The sequence below is a fragment of the Hevea brasiliensis genome, chromosome 3 (genome assembly GCF_030052815.1).
Source record: "Hevea brasiliensis isolate MT/VB/25A 57/8 chromosome 3, ASM3005281v1, whole genome shotgun sequence".
Classification (NCBI taxonomy): Eukaryota; Viridiplantae; Streptophyta; class Magnoliopsida; order Malpighiales; family Euphorbiaceae; genus Hevea; species Hevea brasiliensis.
In genome coordinates this window covers 47,824,086-47,842,857 of record NC_079495.1, presented here as the reverse complement: position 1 = coordinate 47,842,857, position 18,772 = coordinate 47,824,086, and positions in this window count along the sequence as shown.

Genomic DNA, 18,772 nt, shown 5'->3' with positions numbered 1-18,772 from the left:
ATCATGTTATGCCTTACGGAGGGTAGGTTTGACAAACATGCCACATTTTGAATTCTAGAATTGTTGGTATTGGTTGCCAATACCATTTCTAAGCTTAATTTTAATTGTTCAAAATTTTCATTTTTCAAGCTTTGTGTTTACTGTTCCATTAGTCATTTTTACATTGGGAATTTGGCAAAATGATCAACATGAAAGTTGTTCCTGATTTTGTCTAGTTATATTTCCTTTTTTGAATACTCCATTTGGAGTTTTATAACTCAAGTTATGGCCCAAAAACCACAATTGGCTGGATTATACTTTTTCTAGAATTTCTGGACTGACCAAATCTATAGTAATTGGTGCAGTGATTGTAAGTCACTTTTTCAATGTGTTGTGGTCATAATTTGGGTTAGTTTATTCATGAAAGTTGTAGGCCTATATCTCAGCTTGTTGCTGGTAAAATTTCAGGTCAATTGGACCTTTCTACACTGAGTTATGACCAAATGACTAAACACTGTTCATTTGGTCATTTTACTAGCAGATTGCGAGTCACCGGATTAGGGCAATCTTTAGGTCAACTTGGTTTGGTTTTTCTAGGCATGGTTTCTTCACCAAAGTTGTGCCATTATGTGTCTAGTTTCATGCCTAATTAGCTTTGCACCAATTGAACATCTACAACTTCAGTTATTGCTACCTAAACCTGTTGGACTCATGCCCAGTCCTGCAGGTCACCAAGGGCGGCCACACCAAACTCAATTTCCACTACACAAACCACTTCATTTTTTATTTACACACAGCCAAATGGTCAATAATTGACCATTAAAACTCTATTTCACTAAATACATGAACAAGTCTCAATTTCAAGCTCAAACCCTAGCTCAAGCATCTCAAAACTTGCATTTTGAACCTTTCACTATCCTAACCAATAGATTAAGGTTAAGGGTAGCTATTATACCACTTTAATTCTAAGAATTCTTCAAAACACTACCAAGTTCAAGGCTGTTGGAATTTAGAGCAAGACATACACATAATGTTTACTAAATTTTCTTGCAAATTTGTATCAATTACCATTCCTTCAATATGAATTTAAAGAGAAAAACAAGTTTAAGTCACTAACCTTTAATGGAGTGAAATTCCAACTTACTAGGGTTCTTCTTTTTCTTTTCCTTTTGCTCCCAAAAGACTCACCAAGATGTAAGAACAATTTTTTTGTGTTGAGAATATAGGGTTTAGTTGGGTAAAAGCTATGGAAATCAAGCTTTAAAAAGCTTGAAAATGGTGGCTATGGAGGGAAAGGGTGACGGCAAGAAGAAGGATAAGAGTTTTGTTATTTTTTTTCTTCATTTTTCTGCCCATTATGTCTCTTTTAAATAAACTTATGTCATGTGTCAACATTGGATTGGTTGAGAGAATTTTAATGACATCATTATGATGTCATAATTCCAATTTCTTTCATTTTCTATCCTTTTATTGTCTATTTAATTTCAATTAAATTTTTAATAACATTTATTCACATTTTGTGTCATATAAATTATTTACATAAGTGGACAAGTTGGCCAAAAATCATCTTTGAAGACGAAATGACCAAAATACCCTCCGTTTGGCTTAACGAGCCAAAATTGTGTGTACCGATAGAAAATTTTTTTCTAAGCATTTTATTGGCAATATAATGTCATAAGAACCTCAATGACCCTTCTCTGGAGTCCCTAAAATTATTTTATAATTTTTTCCCCGGGTCTAGGGTTATTAACGGCCTTCACCGTCACTTCCCTTTCGGGTTACTCATCCTTAGGGTTTCGGCTCGTTTAACCATAGTGTATTTCGTTTCTAAAAATTTTTCCTTGATTTTTATGAGCATTATTTAGTTTCTTTATAACTCCCCACTTTAGTCTAATTATAATTTCAAACATTCTAGCTGCTCGAACCGACATTGGTCACTGAAACAGTAGACTGTACAGATTAGCTAAAGTTAGGATGTTACATAAATAGTACATTCATTAAAGTACTAAAATTAATATTACAAATAATTTTCATTTCAATTACACACTAAAATAACATTACAAAAGTTTTTGTACAACTGCCAAATTAATTTACATATATATAATTATATGCATACATCAAAATCTATGTACAAAGGTATACTTATGACATACCCGGAGCTAGTCCCAATTTGTCTTCAAGGAAGCTTACTCAACTGCTCCATGCTCTTTTCACCTGCGATAGCATGCAAAGCTATCGCTGAGTGGTGAACTCAATGGTGCACAACTATAATTTAAAATGTAATACAATATACACTGACAAAATTATAACAATTAATTTGAAAGTCTTCAAATTCAACAAAATTTCAAAAGTCAAAATCGTCGTTGCCAATAATATAAATCATTTGTTAAAATGACTTTAAGCAAGAAATTCAATTTATCAAATCACAACTGAACATTTAAAGTAATTCCAGCAATCATAGAAATAAAGATTAATTCCAATAAAATCAATTATGCATAAATCCCATTTGAAATTGAAATTATTTACTATTTAAAAACCATTCTTTGTCTCACTAACTATGCAAGAATAATCTGCAAGGGCCATCTTCAGGGTGATTCTAACTCCCTATGGTCGAGAAGGTCGAATCGGGATTCTAACTCCCTATGGTCGGGGAGGTCGAATTATCTTGCATAGTACACAACACAATAATGAAACTTTCGAAAGGGCCATGAAAAACTTAGATCTAACCTCTAATAAGAGGAGAATCTAAGCCTGTGCATGTTCCATGGTAATCAAAGCAAAGCTAACTCCATTGTCTTCTCAATAAATGAGAGAGATGGGTAATAACCTAGTTAAGCATGTATAGTGAGATATAAAACAATATCATAAATCTCTTTGTCCTTTTTGTGAGTATAAATCATAATATAATTCAATTCAAAGTCAATTCCAATATCCAATAATTTTTATGCTCATTACAATTCAAAACATATTTTATCACAATTTTTCCAAAACTAATTTATTCAATCCAAAACAATGCTCAATAATTGTTGAAATACCATGTCACCAAGCTAAATTCATACATACTATAATAATTTCAATAATCATTGAATAAAATCCAATCCTTGAAATAACGTCATTTAAAAACGTCATTTAATCATGTGAAATATTCAGAATAAAATCAATTAAAAACTAGCTGTGCACAAACCTCTTATTTACTTCAATTCTTGTTTTTCCTTGAAGATCCTTTCTAGTCTCTTTTCAACTGAAACACACAATTTATAGTGTTTCAGTACCATATCTCATAATTAGTCCAACAATTTATTTTATGCCTACTTAATTGTAGACTTAAATTTGCTTAAAATTGTAACCTTTGAATTTAGCATTTTGGGTTACTATATTTTACTGTGCCATTGGTCTAGTTATTGTGAGCATTTGGCTAAATATCCTTCATCAAAGTTGTTCCTTATTATCTTAGATTTAATTCACTTTTTAAATCAATCAATTTAGATTTGTATAACTCAAGTTATGGTCAATTAACCATAACTAGATCAAATCTGAATTTTAGTTTCCTTAATAAGTGATTTAGTCTTGAATTTGACTAATTTTTGGATAGTTTGTAGCAACATTTAGGCTTAGCATTCTTCATAGGATTTGTTATCCTATGTCTTAAGATCATAGAATTTTTGTTACAATTTTTCATTTTCTAGAATTAATTATTGCCAAGATATTGGACTTGACTCAAGTTGGCTAAAACTCATGTGATTCTCACTTAGGTCAGTAGCTTTGACCTATAATTTAAGCTACTTACAGATATAAATTATGTGAGGTGTCTAAAACAATATTATAGTTCTATTTCTTATCTTTCCAAAATGGTATGGCTCATTCCAATTGAATTTCTCTAGAGGAAGATAACCTTAAAATATCATTACGATTCATTGGTCAATTGTGCAAATTTCCAATTGGTATGCTAGCTTAAACTAATTAATTGACTTAGTTATTTTGATTTTTGGGTTTTGGTCAGTTTACCAATTTTGTAGGTCTATGTCTTCTTGAAATTTGGCACTGATTTCATGTCATTTGGAGTTTCCTGTACCAAGTTATGGTCCTTTTACTAATCTTTGGTCAAGTAGCACTTATTTGACAAATTAGGTCACTTTTAGGTAAATTTCAAGTCGGCAATTTTTGTAACCCAAATTGGGCAATCAATTTGACTTAGTAAATGACATTTCTGGATTCTATGGTCTTCATAAAAGATGTAGCCCTATGTCTAAGCTTTCCATTAATATAAATTCAGGTCATTTAGACCTATTTTGAGTGAGTTATGGCCAATTGAATAGCTCTTTGTTCATATGGTCAAATGCAGTTTCATATGTTAGGCAATTTAGGATTTTATCATTTTTAGGTCACTTCTGGGCAGAATTTTGGCATGACTTATTAATGAGAATTGGTCTATTATAAGTCCTATTTCACTGTGACACCCCTTGCAGGCTACGGTGTGGCCAGAGCAAGTTATGCCACTCGATGTGTCGGGCACTCTATTTTATCTTAATTCATTTTTATCGTAGTTTTGAATATAACTTGTGAAATATAATTCATTTATTGAAATTGTAATTTATTTGAGGTTCCAAAAATTTTAAAGAAAATCGTAGTCTGGCTAAAAATGGAGAAAAGCAGTTCTTGAACTGTGAAAAACACTTCCTATATTCTTCTTCATTCATCTCAACTCCATTTATCAAAATCTCAATATTTTTCAGTTCACATTCATTTCTCAATCATTCACCTCATTTGATAATCATGTACGATTCTGAGATCAATATTCACTTTTCCATTTACAAACACAAATTTGCATTATTTACATGAAAATCAAAATACATTACATAAGTTTCATTACATATGAGAACATCAAAATTTATTACAGAATGCCAAAATGACACCTAGTGTCTTACCAATGCACTGCAGAAGTTGAGGTGACATGGACACATTGCAGAATTGCAGGATGGACTTACTCAATTTGTGGTCTACTGGCTCTCGATCAGTATCTTCAGTACCTACGCGTTGCAAAAGCGACGCGCTAAGCATAAAGCTTAGTGGTGCAAATAATAAAATAAAAAGAAATAATATGCAAATAAAAATCATAATTTTTATTTAGCCATTGTGTTCATAAGAACTGAATAATTACCAACTTAATGTTTAGTTGAGGGCTAATTACGTTTTATGATATTAACTTCTTCATGCATTTTGTTTATTTATTTTCTTCCTGATCTTGAGTTTCTTTGTATTCTATCGTAATCATTCCTGATATTTAATTTTCGTATTTTCTTTAACAATCAGTTCGATTCTGATTATACTTTTCCATGCCCAAGTAACCTATCTTGAGCAGTGGGTGGATAACGGTCGTTGGCTTTGGACACGCGGTGCCTCGGGCGTCATACCATGGGGCCTTGAGCGTCAACCATGTATGCGATCGGTATGGCTAAAAAGCCATGATATCACATAATTGGGCATAAAAGCCATGAATCGCATAAAAGCCATGAATACGGGCATAAAGCCATGAATACGGGCATAAAGCCTTTCCTTTCGCGATCTTGCTAAAACAATACCCTATTGGCATGCCAAACTATCCAAACCAATCACATTAGGCCTACTAGGGCATTTTGCATTTTTAAGTTTCACAATTTTTTTGAATTTCAAGTTTTCATGTCACTATTCATTTCATTAGTCAACTAAAATGTTGACTTTTGCATAAACAATAGGTACATTGGTTTTAATACTCCCAACATACCACATTTTGTATTCAAAACTTGTTAGTTTTGGTCACTTTCTCAAAGCTTAGGTCATTTTGGCAAAATTGCCAATTTTTAGTTTTTAGTGTCACTATTTACCTCATTGGTCAACAAAAATGTTGACTTTTGGATAGAAAATAGGTGTATTGGTTTTAACACCCCAAACATACCACATTTTGTATGTAAAACTTGTTGGAATTGATTGCCATTTCCATTTCTCAACTTAAATCTAAGAGGGCAGAAATTTCAGTTTTGGAGACCCAACTTTACTGTTCCATTGGGCCCTGTTGCAGTGGGAATTTGAAGAAATGACAAACATGAAAGTTGTTCCTTATTTTGTCTAGTTGAATTTCTTTTTTTGAATCACTCCATTTGGAGTTTTGTAACTCCAGATATGGTCCAAAAACCACAGCTGGCCGGATTTGCATTCTGCAGAAATTGCCATATCTACAGTAACATGAACAGTGACTGCCACTGCCATTTGGGTTAGGTTCTGGCCATAATTTGGGGTAGGTTCCTTCATTAAAGTTGTTTGTCTATGTCTTAACTTGTTTCTGTAAAAATTTCAGGTCAATTGACCAAATCTACAGTGAGTTATGGCCAAATGAACAGTTACTGTTCATTTGGTCAATTCTGCAGGGGCTGTTGCAGGGTGTCCGGATTGGGGCCAAGTTTTGGTCCTGTTGCTTTGATCTTTTGGGCATGGTTTCTTCAGTAAAAATGTGCCATTATAAGCCTAGTTTCATGTCCAATTGGCCAAACACCAATTGAACCAACACAGCCCAAGTTATGGCAGTGCAAGTGGACTGAATTTTCAGTCCCTCTGTTGCTGTCTTTAGGCAGCCTTCCATTTCAGTTTTGCCATGCATTAACTCACTTCAAATTATGATTAACTTGCCTTAAATGGTCACTAATTGACCACTAGAATGTCCATTAATCAATTCAAATGCCAAGTCCAATTTTCCACTCCCAAACCCTAGCTCAACAATTCAAAACCATGTATAATCATTTCATTTATGAATTCACTTATAAGTTACACTTTAAGGGCAGCCATACTTGCTTATTAGATTCCCAAAAATTATCACCATATCACCTTAACCTTGGCTGCCCAAAATTTAGGGTTAACATACCAATGTCTTTTATCAAAATTTCTTTGTCATTTAATCACCTATATAGCTCTTAAACATGAAATTGAAGTGAGATTTAAAGTTTAGGGCACTAACCTTATTAAAGCTCCCACTTGAGCTTGTCAATCTTTAAAATTTCTCCCTCTAATGGCTGTCTAAATATGATTTAGGGTGTGAGGATAAATTTTAGTGAAGTGAGGATGAGGTTTTATGGTGTAAAGGGTGAGGTTTTAGCAAGAAAAAGAGAAAGTTTCAATGGAAATTGTGAGGGAAATAGGGGCTGCCGGAAATGGAAGAAGATGAGCAGAAAAATTTCTCAAATTTTAACTTCTTTTTGACCTTTTTTAATTGGTTTAAGAGTGCTTGTTGAAATTTGATTGGTTGGGAGAAAGTGAATGACATCATGTGATGTCATTATCCTTAATTTCCACTATTTTTCTTTTCTTTTCTTTTCTACCACATTTCAATTTAATTTTTAGTAATATTTATTCATATTTTGAGTCATAATAATTATTTAATTAACTGGACAAGTCGGCCAAAAATCACCTCTGAAGGCGAAATGACCAAAATGCCCTCAGTTTGGCTTAACGGGTCAAAATTGTCTGTCTGGATTGAAAATTTTTCTAGGTATTTTCTTGGCATTCTAATGCCATGGAAACCTCAATAACCCTTCTCTGAGTCCCAAAAATTATTTTATAATTTTTCCCACGATCTAGGGCTCCTCGTTGCGAGCAGCAACTTCCCTCTGATTACCCATCGCTAGAACATAGGCTCGTTTAACTTGGTTGTATTTTATTTAAAAAATATATACTAAATTTTTATTATTAATATTGAGTTAATTATGATTCCCGACTTTAGTTTAAATATTTTTAGGACGTTCTAGGTCATTACGGACCGACAGGTCAGGAGCGATAGAATGTGCGGAGTTGCTCTGAGGAGGGTGTTACATCACCTCAATTGCCCACATACCAATTGGGGTCACAAATTTCCATTTATTACCTAAAATGCATACTGCCCTAATTAACCATACTTTGCATTGCAATTTTGCATTTCTAATGAACACCATACACATTGCATCTTGGTCAATTATCCAACAATAATTCAATACAACCAATATCTAGCCACAATATATTTGATCAAGTATCCAGCCACAATATATTTGATCAAGTATCCAGCAATTCAATCAATGTCCAAATACAATTCAGCTCAAGTAATTATCCATCAACTCAATGCAATTTAATCAAATGTCCAATAACAATTCAATTGCTCAAACCTAATCAACTAATCAAGATCAATAATATACATCCATTGCTCTTAAATCAACATTAAATGTGCATGAATTTAAGGCCTTCCTAAGCACATCAAGGCTGCCTAATTTACACACATACTTCAATCTCCCATATTGACTTCCTAACCTCACTTTCAATGCACAATTCACACATACACATGGTAATCAAGCTTTTATACATTTAAGCACTCTAATTAACTCTTCAAATCACCAAATACATAAAGAATTAAATCATACTCCCATAGACATGAGGGCTGCCAAATTTGGGGCTTTGTCAATACTCATCAAATCCTTCAATTTCTTCCATAAATTAACTCACCACAACTTAAATTACAACTTTAATGAAGCAAGTAAGAAAAATTGCACTTACCTCTTTTGAAGCTTATGCAAATCTTCACCAAAACCTTCCTTCCTTGCTCACTATCTACTCCCCATGGTGTATGGACAACTTTTAACTAAGGAGGCTTGATGTTTCCATGGTTGGATCATGGGTGGATGAAGGTTCACTTATGGATGACAATGAAGGTTTTATTTGAGAATGAATTTGGCTTGAAGATGGAAATGAGGAAGAAGAAGTGAAAGTGGCACTTTCTTGTCCTTTAGCACCATTTTATACTCCACTTAGTGCTCCACTAATCTCAATTAACATTTAAATAATCCTAACTTTTCCATAATTGTAATTAACACCTAATTTCTCACTATTTAATTTCATTCCAATTTCATTTTTCAAGTGTTTTTCAATATTTAATACTACTTATTTTTAATGGACATTTAGGTGAATAGCCAACTCTTTGTGTCAAATGAGCAATAGGCATGTTCTCAAGTTATATTTCTGTTTTTTCAGTAATACTAATTTTTATCGATTTCTGAAATTTTCATTTTCATTTGTACTAATTCATTAATTTTTCTTCGATATTTCTAATGTCAATTACACCTCTATAGGCCTTTAATTATGTCCAAAAAATTATTTTTGAGGGTTCCCTCTGGTCTGAGGTGGGAATTGCCTTCAAGTAACTTCATTGCGGTCACCTCATTCTGATGTCGGCTCGTTTAACCTAGTTTCATTTCCTCTCTTTTATTTTTCCTTAATTTTTCTTGTATTTTTTTATTATTTATTTCATTATTTTATGCCTTCTCACTATCACTGAAGTGTAGTCCCAGACATCCTGACTTATCCAAGCAGACATTAGGTCACCAAAGCAGTAAAATATACGGACTATGTAAAATGAGGACGTTACAATTCTTCCACTCTAAATAAAAATTTCGTCCTTAAAATTTACCTGATGTATCTGTTACTTCCTTGCTTTTTCATTTCCTTGTGTTGTTTCGTCAATATCTAGGTTTGGCTCCTCTCTAGCCTTCATGGCATACACCCATGGTGTCACCTAACTTCGGTCCTTTCGTAGTCTCGAAATGGCCTTTTGTGAAATCTTAGTCATCTCTGCTCTGACTACACCTCACTGGATACTGTGTCCCACCATTGATATGTATCATCTTGGAGTAGAGACACAGCACCCTCCAGGTTCTGTTCTGACCAATTCTCATACTTACTTTCCTATGTACTTCTCTTTCCATTTCATAACTTAACTTTAATTATTTCATTCCTCGGTCTTATCTTCCTCCTTGACTCAATTCCTTGACTCGACTGTCAAATCAAAATTTAGCACTGCTTTTCATCCTTAAGAAATTCGCTATACTTTGGTATTACTCTGATTTGGCCCTTTAACCATTCTAGTTAACCCTTTTACTAATATTCGTAATATTTATTTGTTACATTTGAACCAACTATTCAAGTTTTCACTTCCACAACTCTTTTATCTATCCATATTCTATAACTTACTTACCTTTTGATATTCTAACTTTTGAGTTTTAAATCCCTAAATAGGATTTCCAAACTCATTTTAAATAATAAAATTCTATCCTAGCATTACTATACCAAAACAGATGCCATTGGAAACTATTCTCATCTTGGTGTACTATCGAGTAGTACGTAGCTCTACACAATAATCTCAAGTAACTATTGTAATCTGCAGCTTACAGTATAAATATCAAGAATATTGCATAGTTACTACGATACATTCCAATAGATCAAACTTTCCTATATTTTATTCTTTTTGAATTTACTGATATTCGAATCTTATTCTAATTACAATATCTATTAACAATTACTAACAGTAACATCTTTGCCCTCATCTAGAGCAATTCTATTACTATAACTTACTTTTAGGTCCTCTTGCCTTACATTAAGTAGACTCGCCAATTAGCTTTATAATATATGGTGCGTTAGAAAATACATTTCATTGATAAACTTTTCCAAAACTAATTTCACTTATTATCACAATCCTTATCTTAAAAGACTAATCACTAATGCATCAAAATTTATTCTCATGTAAAGGAATAGAACCAAACATATAGTTCTAACACTAACATACAACTAAGTAGTGCTGGGATCAAATAATAACTAATTGTTTTTTTTTTTTCAAAAATTAAGAACTTACAGGCTACATCCAAAGCTTTACTCTTTCTCCTTGGTGCATAGTGGGCGCTCGACTAGTGCGCTACTATATTCGGGTTGATTCAACATGTTATGGTTGTGAGGAGTACCAACTCTATTTCTATCTTGACCTCTCTTGTATGCTGTGAACTTGGAGGCGATTGAGGTGCTCTAGCACAATCTCTAGTGAAATGTCCATTTTCACCATAATTGTAGCAGGCTCTAGTGGCCTTACGACAAATACCCATGTGTAACTTGCCACAAACATGGCAGATATGGGTAGAATAGGCACTTCTGCTTGTTCAACGACTAGATCTTGGTGGCCTCTGCCCTGATGATTCGGCTCTGTCATCTCCCTGAGCTCGGGACTCCTCAAATTCTTTTCTCTTCCCTAAATTACTGCTTGAGTTTTGACCCATAAGTTTCTCCCTCTTCTCTATTTCACACTGCACTTATGGGGGTTGGGTTTGTGCTTGAGCTGAGTTGTGAGTATCGACCATTTGTTGAAACAAAGTGGCCATTTGCTAGGCCATTTGTATGGTAATTTGTACCAATGGCTGATGCAGTCAGGCCTTTGAGCTTTTGGAGAGCTGGGGCATCACCGTGTACTTTCGCCATCACCGGCTATTCTATTGTCTCGTTCTTCTCTTTCATATCTTTTCATAGGATTTTCTATTTCCTGTACAACTAACACAAGGAGAATTCTCGCCATTTGTTCATATTTATAATGTAAATATACTATATGTATCAAACATTTGAGCAGTTGTATATACCAGTAAAAGTTTTTAAATTCACGATTCAAAATTTATAGAAAAACCATTATACGATACCACTAATCATGTCACACCCTACCCCTCTATAAGGCATAACATGATCCGTAGTACACTTAATGAATTATTGTACTTAGCCTACCGATAACTAATTAAAGATACTACAAGGGATTTTAAAATAATTTCTGTTCATTTTGAAAGTGGTGGATAAATTTTTCATAAATATTAAAAACCTTTATTTGACACTAAGTCATAAATCAAATTTTTAGGAAATTAAAATTTTTGCAATTTTTACAAAAATTTCGACAGAATACTGGCTGTATTTTGAGAAAACGGTTCTTCAAAACCTAAAAAGAAACACACTTCTAATATTTTTGCTCAACCATAACTCCATTTCAAATCATTTCTCAACACAATTCAATCTCAAAAATGTATAAATCATTTGCATCAACTATCTCAATTCATTTTCAACCCAAACTCATCATAAAGGAAACCATACATAAATTCAAACTCAAGAAGAAATTAATAATACATTAATTAAAGTACTAAAATTAATATTACAAATAATTTTCATTTCAATTACATAATAAAATAACATTACAAAGTTTTTGTACAACTGCTCAATTAATTTACATACATATATTAATATGCATATATCATAATCTATATCAGGTATACTTATAATATACCCGGAGCTAGTCCCAATTTGTCTTCAAGGAAGCTTACTCAACTGCTCTATGCTCCTTTCACCTGCGACAGTATGCAAAGCTATTGCTGAGTGGTGAACTCAGTGGTGCACAACTATAATTTTAAATGTAATACAATATACATTGACAAAATTATAATAAATAATTTGAAAGTCTCGAAATTCAAAAAAATTCCAAAAGTCAAAATCTTCATTGCCAATAATATAAATCATTTGTTAAATTGACTTTGAGAAAGAAATTCAATTATCAAATCACAACTAAACATTTAAAGTAATTCCAGCAATCATGGATATAAAGATTAATTCCAATAAAATCAATTATGCATAAATTCCATTTGAAATCAAAATTCTTTACTATTCAAAAACCATTCTTTATCTCACTAACTATGCAAGACTAATCCGCAAGGGCCATCTTTAGGGTGATTCTAACTCCCTATGGTCGGGGAGGTCGAATCGGGATTCTAACTCCCTATGGTTGGGGAGGTCGAATCATCGTGCACAGTACATAACACAATAATGAAACTTCCAAAAGAGCCATGAAAAACTTAGATCTAACCTCTAATAAGAGGAGAATCTAAGCCTGTGCACGTACCATGATAATCAAAACAAAGCTAACTCCATTGTCTTCTCAACAAATGAGAGAGACGGGTAATAACCTAGTCAAGCATCTATAGTGAGATATAAAACAATATCATGAATCTCTTTGTCCTTTTTGTGAGCATAAATCACAATACAATTCAATTCAAAGTCAATTCCAATATCCAATAATTTTTATGCTCATCACAATTCAAAACATATTTTATCACAATTTTTTCAAAATTAATTTATTCAATCCACAACAATGCTCAATAATTGTTGAAATACCATTTTACAAAGCTAAATTCATAAATACTATAACAATTTTAATAATTATTGAATTAAATCCAATACTTGATAAACATAATAAATAAGGAAAATAACGTCATTTAATCGTATGAAATATTCAGAACAAAATCAATTAAAAGCTAGTTGTGCACAAACCTCTTATTTACTTCAATTCTTGTTTTTCCTTCGAAGATCCCTTTCTAGTCTCTTTCTCTATTGAAAGACACAATTTACTATGTGTCAGTACGATACCTGATAATTAATCCTACAATTTATTTTATGACTGGTTAATTGTAGCCTTAACTTTGCTTAAAATTATATCCTTTGAATTTTGCATTTTGGGTCAATATATTCTCTTTGTGCCATTGGTCTTGTTATTATAGGAAGTTGGCTAAATATCGTTCATCAAAGTTGTTCCTAATTATCTTAGCTTTAATTCCCTTTTTGAATCACTCCATTTGGAGTTGTATAACTTAAGCTATGGTCAATTAACCATAACTAGGTCAAATCTGAATTTTGGTTTCCTTAATGGATTTAATATTGAATTTAACAAATTTATTTGGATAGTTTGAAGTAAGATATAGGCTTAGAAATCTTCATAGTATTTGTTATCCACTGACTTCAGGTCACTCAGAATTTTTGTTACAATTTTCATGTTTTCTAGAATTAATTATAGCCAAGATATTGGACTTGACTCAAGTTGGCTAATACTCATGTGATTCTCAATTAGGTCAGTAGATTTTACCTATAATTTAAGCTTCTTACATTAATAAATTGTGAGAGGTGTCTAAAACAATATTGTAGTTCTATTTCTTATCTTTCCAAAATGGTATGGCTCATTGCAATTGAATTTCTCTAGAGGAAGATAAGCTTAAAAATCTGCAGATTCATTGGTCAATTGTGCAAATTTCCAGAATTGGTATGCTAGCTTAACCTAATTAATTGACTTAGTTATTTTAATTTTTGGGTTTTGGTCAAATTACCAATTTTTTAGGTCTATGTCTTATTGAAATTTTGGCACTGATTTCATGTCATTTGGAGTTCCCTGGACTAAGTTATGGTCCTTTTACAAATGCTGGTCAAGATGTACTTATTTGACAAATTCTGGGTCACTTTTAGGTGAATTTCAAGTCTAGCAGTTTTTTTAACCAAATTGGGAAATCAATTTCACTTAGTAAATGGCATTTCTGGGTTCTATAATCTTCACAAAAGATGTAGCCCTATGTCTGAGATTTCCATTTATATAAATTTCAGGTCATTTGGACATGTCTTAAGTGAGTTATGGCCAATTGAATAGCTACTGTTCATATGGTCAAATTCTGGGTTCTTATATTAGGCAATTCCGGATTTGGTCATTTTTTTAGGTCACTTCTAGGCAGAATTTTGGCATGACCTATACATGAGAATTGGTCTATTATAAGTCCTATTTTACCTCCAATAGGCCTCATACAAATTGGGGTCGCACATTTCCATTTATAACCTAAAATGCATACTACCCACTTTGCATTGCAATTGTGCATTTCTAATGAACACCATACACATTGCATCTTGGTCAATTATCCAACAATAGTTCAATACAACCAATATCTAGCCACAATATATTTGATCAAGTATCCAGCAATTCAATCAATTTCCAAATACAATTCAACTCAAGTAATTATCCATCAACTTAATGCAATTTAATCAAATGTCCAATAACAATTCAATTGCTCAAATCTAATCCAACTAATCAAGATCAATAATATACATCCATTGCTCTTAAATCAACATTAAATATACATGAATTTAAGGCCTTCCTAAGCACATCAAGGCTACCTAATTTACACATATACTTCAATCTCCCATATTGACTTCCTAACCTCACTTTCAATGCACAATTCACACATACACATGGTAATCAAGCTCCTATGCATCTAAGCACTCTAATTAACTCTTCAAATCACCAAATACATGAAGAATTAAATCATACTTCCATGGACATGAGGGTTGCTAAATTTGGGGCTTTGTCAATACTCATCAAATCCTTCAATTTCTTCCATAAATCAACTTACCACAACATAAATTACAACTTTAATGAAACAAGTAAGAAAAAATTGCACTCACCTCTTTTGAAGCTTGTGCAAATCTTCACTAAAACCTTTATTTCTTGCTCCCTATCTCTTCCCCAATGTGTATGGATAACTTTTAATGAAGGAGGCTTGAGGTTCCCATGGCTGGATCATGGGTGGATGAAGGTTCACTTATAGACGGCAATGGAGGTTTTTGTTTGAGAATGAATTCAGCTTGAAGATGGAAATAAGGAAGAAGAAGTGAAAGTGGCACTTTCTTGTCCTTTAGCACCATTTTATACTCCACTTAGTGCTCCACTAATCTCAATTAACATTAAAATAATCCTAACTTTTCCATAATTGTAATTAACACCTAATTTCTCACTATATAATTTCATTCCAATGTCATTTTTCAAGTGATTTTCAAAATTTATTACTACTTATTTTTAATGGACATTAAGGTCAAAAGCCAACTCTAGATGTCAAATGACCAAAATGCCCCTTCTCGGGTTATATTTTCGATTTTTCGGTAACACTGATTTTTATCGATTTTTGAAATTTTCGTTTTCATTTGTACTAATTCATTAATTTTTCTTTGACATTTCTAATGTCAATTAAACCTCTATAGGCCTTTAATTATGTCTCAAAAATTATTTACGAGGTTCCACTGTGATCACAGGTTTGACAATTGCCTTCTCAGTAACTTCAGGTGCGGTCACCAATCCTACGGTGCTTGCTCGTTACCCTAGTTTCATTTCCTCTCTTTTATTTTTACTTAATTTTTCTTATATTTTCTTACTATTTATTTCATCATTTTATGCCTTCTCACTATCACTGAAGTGTAGTCCCAGACATCCTGACTTGTCTAAGCAGACATTAGGTCTCTGGAGGCGGAGAATGTCTGGACTACATAAAATGAGGGCGTTTCATCGATCACGACAATATACTCAATCTCTGTAGTGGAACCAGTAGTCGTACTCTGTTTGAAACTCTTCCAACTGACTACACCTCCATTACAAATGAATACATATCCAAAGGTAGACTTTCTATCATCGATATCTAATTGCAAATCAGAATCAGTATAACCATCCAATTTAAAGTCACCACCTTTATATATCAAGAATAAATCCTTAGTTCTTCTCAAGTACTTAAGGATATTCTTAATGACTATCGATGTTCCAAACACGGATTGGATTGAAACTTGCTAGTCAAACTAACGACATATCGATATACGGCCTAGTACACATCATTGCATACATCAAACTTCCAATAAAGAAGCATATGGAATCTTGGCCATTTTATCTCTTTCTTAAGGTGTCTTTGGAGACATCTCTTTAGAAAGGTGGATACCATGTCTCACTGATAACAATTCTCTCTTGGAATCAAGGATGTTAAACCTTTTTAATACCTTTTCCAAATACTTTGGGATAAACTAATTATTCTTTTCGCTCTATCTTTATAGATGAGAATTCCAAGAATATAGGTTGCCTCCCCTAAGTTTTCATGGAGAATGTGTTTGACAACCATACCTTTATAGTGTCAACATACCTATGTCATTACCTATCAAAGAATATCATCCACATATAAGATAAGGAAAGTGATAGCACTATCACTAACCTTCTTATATACACATAGTTAATCCATATTTTTATAAAACCAAATGAATTAATGGCTTCATCAAAATGGATGTTCCAACTCCTTGAATCTTGTTTCAACCCATAAATGGATCGCTTTAGCTTGCATACCTTGGAACTATCTTGGGATTCAAAACTCCTAGGTTGTTCCATGAAAATGTTTTCTTCAATGTATCCATTGAGAAAAGCTATTTTGACATTCATCTGCCAAATCTCATAATCATAGTATGCAGCTATTACTAATAAAATCCTAATTGATTTAAGCATGGCAACAGGCGAGAAAGTCTCCTCATAGTCAATTCCTTGCCTTTGGCAAAACCCTTTCGCTACTAGCCTTGCTTTATAGGTCTCTACCTTTCCATCAGAATCAATTTTCTTCTTAAAAACCCATTTATTCTCTATAAGTACAATACCTTCAAGTGGATCAAAAAGGTCCCAAACTCGATTCTTATACATGGAATCGATTTTGGATTTTATAGCTTCAATCCATTTTGAAGAGTCTATATCTAATATAGCTTCTTCATAGGTAAGTGGATCATCTCCATGATATACTTCTTCATGAGTAAACAACTCTTGTTCATCTTCATGAAGAAAACCATATCTCACTGGTGGGTGAGATATCCTAGTTGATCTGCGAGGAATTACTGTAGATGTTTCATCAATAGGTATAGGTTGACTAGATGGATCTACATCTATTTGATCTGTTGGTTGGTCAGAATTCTCCAATTCTAACTCTATTTACCTTCCTTTGCCTCCTTCTTGAATAAATTATTGTTCAGGAAATGTGGCATCTCTGCTTACCACAACCTTCTGTGATGTAGGCAAATAAAAATAATATCCAAAACTTTTTTTTGATATCCAACAAATCGATATTTTTCTGATCTAGTTTCTAATTTATCAGTGTTTAGCTTTTTGATATAAGCTGGACAACCCCAAATCTAAACATGCTTAAGACTTAGTTTTCTTCCATGCCATATCTCATAAGGTGTGGAAGAAACTAATTTTTATGGAATTCTATTCAGAATATGCAAAGCTGATTCTAATGCAAATCCCTAAAAAGAGATTGGCATATTAGTATAGCTCATCATACTGCATACCATATCTAATAGGGTATGAATTCTCCTTTTAAATACACCATTCAGCTGTGGCGTTCTGGAGAGTCGGTGGGAAACAATGCCATGCTCTTTCAAGTATTCATCAAATTCGATTAAGTATTCACCTCCACGATCTGATCAAAGAGATTTAGTACTTTTTCTTAGTTGATTTTCTACTTCAGATTTAAATTCTTTGAACTTTTAAAAGGATTCATGTTTGTATTTCATCAAATACAAATACCCAAACCTTGATTTATCATCGATAAAGGTAATAAAGTAATGGCGCCTCTAGCCATTTCCTTAAATGGACCACATACATCAATATGTATTAGCTCCAAAATATTTTTAGCTCTTAGTCCTTATCCAACAAAGGGTGATCTAGTCATTTTGCCTTGAAGGCGGGATTCACAAGTTGGAGTAGGTTGAGAACTCAAAGAGGATAAAATTCCCATTTTCTCGGTTTTGCAATCCTATCTTCCATAACATGACTTAATCTTAAGTGCCAAATATATTTTGAACTTGAGTTTATTTTAATCATGGCACTACATTCTTTTAGATTGATTGCATTCAATTTGAGTTTGTCATTATTATCCAAATAATAAATAACATTAGAAATATAACCCTAGCTAAAATATTTATTTCCAAAATAAATATTGCAAACATCATCTGTGAACTAAAATTCATAACCATTTCTAGTCAAACTAGATATAGAAATGATGTTCTTAAAGCATCAGACACATACAAAATATTATTTAAACACAAAACATGTCCACACATGTAAAAGATTTAGATCTTATGGCTAAAGCTTCAACGGTTGAGCCATCAGCTAATCAAGTAGTCTAACATCTACGGCATGTAGTGCTATTGTTTGTTAGTTCTTGCATATCATAAGAAATGTGAAGCTGGCACGATATCTAAAACCCAAGTTGTAGATGAACTATGAGCATCGTCGACATCTAAATAACAAGATATAGATATACCTACGAAGGTATATCATTCTTGTCCT